Consider the following 6663-nt stretch of genomic DNA (forward strand, 5'->3'; position numbering starts at 1 on the left):
TTTCAGATCAAATAGTTAGCAAAAGTGATTTAACAAAACATCTAATTTAAATGTCCGTTACTGTCGCCTTCTCATATTAATTACATTATACCATCCACATATAAGTAACCTCTGTGATACTGTTGGTTTTAAACAATGCATTTTCTTCGAAAACAAATATGTAAATATGTAAATGTAAACTATTGCAGCACCAATTGCTACGGGGAAGTCAAACAGAATGTTTCAATTGGAAAACAACACTCGCGTGAATATTCAGAACCTTTATGAACAGTATTAGATTTAGCAATAGTGCTTATAATAAATTAAACTTTCGGTTTACTGGTATAAATGAATATACCCACACAATAATGGGCTAAAGTCAAAGAAGTTGAATAGTATATCAGAGGGGGTAATCACGTGACAAACAAGATGGCGACGTCCATGCCGAGGCAGGTATTTTTCGTCGTTTTATACCCTTTATTACTTGTATTTTTTTATGCCGCTCATTTTCCAGCCATATTAGGAAGAAAGTTACTGGCTACTATTTCATAGTAATATTCGCTCTACATTTCGACTTTACTCGGTGCGAAATTTCTTAGCGGAATGACCTAATTAGGGCTCCATTAAGAAAATTTGCGGGGAGTCAAGTCGAGATATTTAGCGAATTTAAATACGAAATATACGCTAATCACCTTTTACTGATATGGCTGGAAAGTGAGCGTCATTTAAAAAATAAACAGAGGTAATAAAGGGTATAAAACGGCGAAAAATAATTGTCTCGGTATGGACGTCGTCATCTTGACTATCACGTGATTACCCCTTCTGGTATATGCGATCGCAGAAATGTCCGTGACGATAAAATATCCGTGACTTGTAACATATATAACGTTTCAGGCATGTTGGGAGATTGGGATTTATACTTCCATTGTGTTTATTTCATTGCAATGGTTTATAAAGAATGCTAGCACTTATGTGTGTGCCTAAATTATATTATGTTAATATTGTAAATCTGCAAAGGAACAGTTTGTGTGGTCTAAATGCTCAGTTAACACTATTTTTCACAAGTAATATATGTCACACTTAAGAAATATTTTGTATAGATAATGCCATTATCATCCATTTCTGCATGTTTAGCGCGAAAGCTCTGTATCGGCTATTGTTTAATGTTTGCTTCACACAATACATTTTTCAATGTTTATTAAATTTCCGTTACTCTATAGTGTCGTTTAAATTTATTGAAGTGCACTTATATAGGAAACAGAACGAATAAACATATGTAATTAGTGGTTCACCTCAGTCATAAATATGATTATTTTGTAATTAACATTATATCGAAATCAACACAACACGTTTTATACAAAATACAAAACTTGTGTTCAGTACATATTTAAAAAAATGAGACAACACAATTTTTCTTTCTTCATTTGATCATTGAAATTTTCGTGAGATAAAAAAGAAACACTTCACTGACGGTCTCTACAAACAGATAGGCATCTTCAGAATGAGGTACTTTTATTGTAAAATCCTCTGTACATTATACAGTCGTTTATATTCTGCATATTTGACAATAAAACAAAGTAACAGACATTTAGAGTAGGCTCTGTTGAATAATATACACGGGCACAAACAAACCATCATATATAAAAAAGTATAATAGATATGCATGTAAAACTTCGCATGTACGTGTGTGATGGATATGGCTCCTCAATAAACATATCAAAAACGCATGCGTAAATATTTTAAAAAAATCAATTGTACACCCCTGGTGTTCCTATTTATTGAAAAACCGTGATAAACAAATTGTGCAGCAAACAAAGATTGGTATATACCAAGGAGCTATATAATAATCTATTATGTATGTCCTTGGCATTTCCTCCTTAAAACACTAAACAATCAACTAGAACCTACAATGTAAAAATTTAGAACAGCCAACTGCTGCTACCTTCTCAATTATAATTTTCACTGGCATCAGCAATGATTTCTCCATGTTGCATACTGTACTTAGATTTCACAAGGGCCAGGCAGCATTTTTGTTTTATTTTCCTTTGTGAGCATTTAAAGTCAAAGTAATTTCAAATTACCATAATTGAGGAATAAATGCAAGGTAGGTCAGCGATAATTATGTCACCCACCAAAACATATTATTTAATACCATTGATATAACACTTTGATAATTTTACACTTGTAAGTATATATTTTTTAAGTACCAAAATACTAGGATTAAATTAATTTGTATATTCCTAACTACTGTTTAAACGTCATTTTAGTTAGCGACTGTCACGTCACCCACCGTACTCAAGGTAGCGACTATCACGTCACCCACCGTACTCAAGGTATAGAATGTCAAGTCAGCCACTGTACTAAAGGTAGCGACTGTCATGTCACCCACCTCAAAGTTATTTATATTTTATTTGAATTTATGTTTTAAATATGGTTAATCACATTTGATCACATCTTTTGATTGCTTGAATCAATCACATTTTATAGTATCTATAAACATTGCACTATTAGTATTTGTAGTAATTATCAAATAATTAATTTAGAATGTTCTTTACCAGAAAGGTTAGCCCAGATGTCAATAAGAGCACTATCTCCCTCACTATGAGATATTGTCAAAGGTAGCAATATTTGTTTGAATCATGCCATTTTGTGAGGCATAACAAGTAAGCTAAATTCTTGTATTTTTTGCAATAGAAGAGAATAGATATCACGGTACCTGAACCACGTGACTTTTTCGGCTATGTGTGGGACAATCGGATGTAAACAAAACGTCGCTTCAGGTAACCTTTTTGATAATTTCTTCATTATTTCAAAACCATTTAAAAAACAAAACAAAGACGAGTGCCCGGTCATTGTAAAAAGGCACAACTTTGTTAAGTTTGCGCAAAATTAATTAAGTATTTTTTTCCAAAAAGTGCAACCGCGTGTTTGAAAACACATGATGTGAAATGCTATGTGTGGTATATTTTTTGTTCAATCAACAAAAACATTGATAATAATATTGTCGAGGGTTTAAAAATAGGGCGGACATTGTAATTCTTCATAGAGAAGCTACTTACATTGTATGTTTGCGCAAATACATCTTATTCGGAGTGTGTGTATATAAATGTTATACTGCTATGTGTTGGATACATTTTTTAAATGCTATGTGTGGTATACAAGAATTCTGCATTTAATCTGAACACAGTTTTGTAAGAATCTAGAACATAAACTTTAGTCTGTCCTGAAAATATATCAAATTAACCAAATGTTACATTATTGAATACTGAAGTAATCGTGTAATGATTAACCAATTTATGTTTAACTGAACTTAATTCTTATTAAAGCATACATGTTATGTTGAAATATAATATTTCTTTGTTTTATTTATTGTCTTTAAATAAATATAATGATTGATATTTCTGCCTGATTATTGAATTTGGTCCATTTTTTAATGAATGACAAAGAAAATAAATAAGAGCACATGCTTTAAAATGGGTTTTACTTCTTTTGTTTTTCAGACTTGAAAAGGATTAGTCGAAAGATCTGTAACGCTTTTAAGGTTCGAAGCTGTGTAAGAACTACATGAACACCATCAAACCACACGGAAGGTGATATGTGGCAAGTTAAAAATCAAAACCACGGTGACAGAGACAGGGACCCCGCTTCATTCTGTGATGTTTATGGAAAGCTATTTCAACTAACTACGCAAACATACCATTTAACATGTATTTTTGCATAAGCAAAACAAAGTGTGTGTATTGATATGTGTGTATATTTATCGGTTTTGTATCTATGTTATTACTAAAATTGATTAGATGAATATAAAATCTGATAATGTGTGTTAATAAAACAGGTGTTTCATAACAAATAATTTAAATCCAATGATGCGTGTTTGTGGTCTATTCCAATATCATCTCCATTTGAACATCTTCGAATCCAATAATGCTTGTTTGTGGTCTATTCCAATATAATCTCCATGAATATCTTCAGTATATCAAAATAAACACGTCATTAATAATACCATTACTTTATAACTAGCATGCACATGTAACAATAGAAATTAAAGCGCCAAATACATAAAGAAGTACATTAGTATTCACAAAGAAATTGTAATCAGTCAATTTATGAATTTGCAAATCTTGCTATTCAAACATATGAATGCTTCAATTAAGTCATAACAAATGATCATCGCCAAAACGTCTTGACTTGTGGGGGTCATTATGCCAACAAACATATTGAATTGCATCAATACTTAATTTACTCAAATTCAAATGAAAGCTGAATAACTGACAATAGTTTGAGATGTTTAATGAAAATACCCATTCGCCCCGGTCATGAAAGGGCGCTGCAAGATCTTGTTACCACTGCACCAAGTAATTAACATTAAATCATATAATGTTGTTCAATTTGTTGAAATGTCAAATTTTTATGTAATGTTTACTTTGATTGTTTTCTTTCCCTGCAATACTTGCACCATCTGGTAATAAATCAAACAGTCATTTAAACTTTGGAACATTTACTATACATGTTTGTATATGACAACTTTTCATTGATCAAGATATCAGTACGTCTCTTGAAGGTGCTTCCAAAAATACTTTAATCTCCCTGAAAAGAACAAAATACAACTGATATAAACTGTTAAACTTAAAAAAATAGCATGTGTGATATATCAGATAGCTCAATAGGATTTACATACAAATACATGATTTTCCAGAAAAAAATGTCATTGATCCTAGTGTCTATTTGTTTAAAAATGCTTATGATCTCTTTATGCTTATTTATTAAATTCGTTACAGTCAAAAATGCCTACACATTCCTGCTAAAAAACACACAACTAACACTTTTTGTAGTTTTGTTGCAATAATATTCACATGACATCTTGCACAAACAATCCTTACGATTTTGTGTATTAAACAAGTGCATTAGTCGGCAGTAACAATTCACTGAAAATTCAACATTTTGTAACAATATATTTTATAGAAACCAGTATTTCAAGAAAATCGCTTTGACAGATAAAATGTAAAAATCAAAATCCGTATGAGATAAAGGATCGAAGTTGGGACATGGGATTTACTTTGACATAAGCAGAGTTTCGAGATAATATAACGAGCATCGACTGTTACTAGTATTTGTTAAAGAATACCGTATGCTAAAAACCTATCGTCGGTCTCTATCAAAAAGAACGTATAAGGGATTGTCACAAGGTGAAGATGCGTAATTTATATTGAGACCGACGACAATAGGTTCTCGACTCTCAACTGTCGTCTTATATATGGATTTTCGATTTTGATCGTTTCCTTTGGCCTAGTCGTGAATTTAATTATATCATAATAATGTGCATTACCATGTCGACTGTGCGCTTCGGATCATGTTGTGTCGTTGTTACTATCTCTTCCCCAAAGGAAACATCCAGCCACTCCATGACTCTGTATTTAAAAAAAAACATGTTCTTTATTTCGCCTTTGAGAGATAACCAATACGTCCTCTGTGAGGAACGCATACACGCTAAAGCGTTGTCGTAGCGAGGCATATACGTATACTGTCAGAGACATGATCATACATTATAATACTATTTAGCCTTTATTTCTGACAACTGGGTCACCCTATACATTTCTGAACACACCAGTGGCTTAACAATACATACATCAATATGGAAATTGTAAAATTGTGTCAATTAAACATAGATGTAAACCTTAATTGCATTTTTGTAAAATAAAACTTGACTTCGGTTTGATAAAGCAGCGGTAAATTTAATGTTTAACGCATAAACCAGACACTAGTTGAATCATAATTTGATGTAACAGACCTATGAAATGTCATTGTGCTTAAATTCAGAGTTTTGTTATTACAAAAGCATAATCTTACCTGTTTTAAACACAAATTTCCACTAATCCGTTCTTCGATGTCATGTGTATGTACACAATGTTTTCGTAGTAAAACAAATACCCGACTTCGTAGCGAAACGGACTACGCTTATACCTCGTCAGCCCCCAGTGAGGCTACTGGGTGCATTATGCTTACCAACATTTGATTTCAATGTTTTCTTATCAATTGATCCAGATTTTTTGATGCAGCCAATGTTCTGTCTGGGAAAATCAATTCTGAGAAAAGTAAGTGCGGAGGGGGAAATCTACACAAACAGAAGTGAACTTCTGACATTTTCCATTGGCTGAAAAGATTCTGCAGAAGAATTAAAGAAAATGGATCAAGGCAGTTCTTTTGAAAACATCTAAATAGTTATGCAAGCATACTGCCAAATTTAAGTAAAGTCTGGAAGTTAGGCAATTTTATTTCATAGTATTTTCTGGGCTTCCGCAGCATTTCTTTTTTTCACCACCATTTCAACATTTTTTTTGCATTTTCTAAAAGGATGAAAATAAACACAGTGTGGTGGTGATTGAATTGGCTTATGTGTTTTCTTTGGTTATACAAGTGTCACACTATTTGGAGCAGTGCCATTAACAGACAATAGAAACCAGGAAAGCTGTCCCTGTTACACTGCTGTATCACACTCAGGAGAGTTAGGACACTCTGTGGAATAATAATTGGGCTGTGCTCTATGAAAAGGGGTTTAATGCATTGCTTTAAGTGTTGTCCCAGATTAGCCTGTGCAGTCCACATAGGCTGATCAGGGATGACACTTCCCAAACTGGATTTTTGCTATGAAGAGACTTCCTTTATACGGAAAATGTCATAAAATTG

General features: G+C 32.7%; 2 long non-coding RNA genes across 2 annotated transcripts; one reads left to right on the forward strand and one right to left on the reverse strand.

Annotated features, from left to right (window-relative positions):
• Window positions 1-744: 744 nt before the first annotated feature.
• Window positions 745-4539, forward strand: LOC127874442 (uncharacterized). Its single transcript, XR_008046920.1, has 3 exons — window positions 745-2312; window positions 2674-2759; window positions 3480-4539. It is a non-coding gene; the product is annotated as an uncharacterized LOC127874442 (long non-coding RNA).
• A 655-nt stretch (window positions 4540-5194) lies between these two features.
• Window positions 5195-5966, reverse strand: LOC127874447 (uncharacterized). Its single transcript, XR_008046926.1, has 2 exons — window positions 5827-5966; window positions 5195-5387 (listed from the first exon to the last, which is right to left on the reverse strand). It is a non-coding gene; the product is annotated as an uncharacterized LOC127874447 (long non-coding RNA).
• Window positions 5967-6663: the final 697 nt, after the last annotated feature.

The sequence above is a fragment of the Dreissena polymorpha genome, chromosome 3 (genome assembly GCF_020536995.1).
Source record: "Dreissena polymorpha isolate Duluth1 chromosome 3, UMN_Dpol_1.0, whole genome shotgun sequence".
Lineage (NCBI taxonomy): Eukaryota > Metazoa > Mollusca > Bivalvia > Myida > Dreissenidae > Dreissena > Dreissena polymorpha.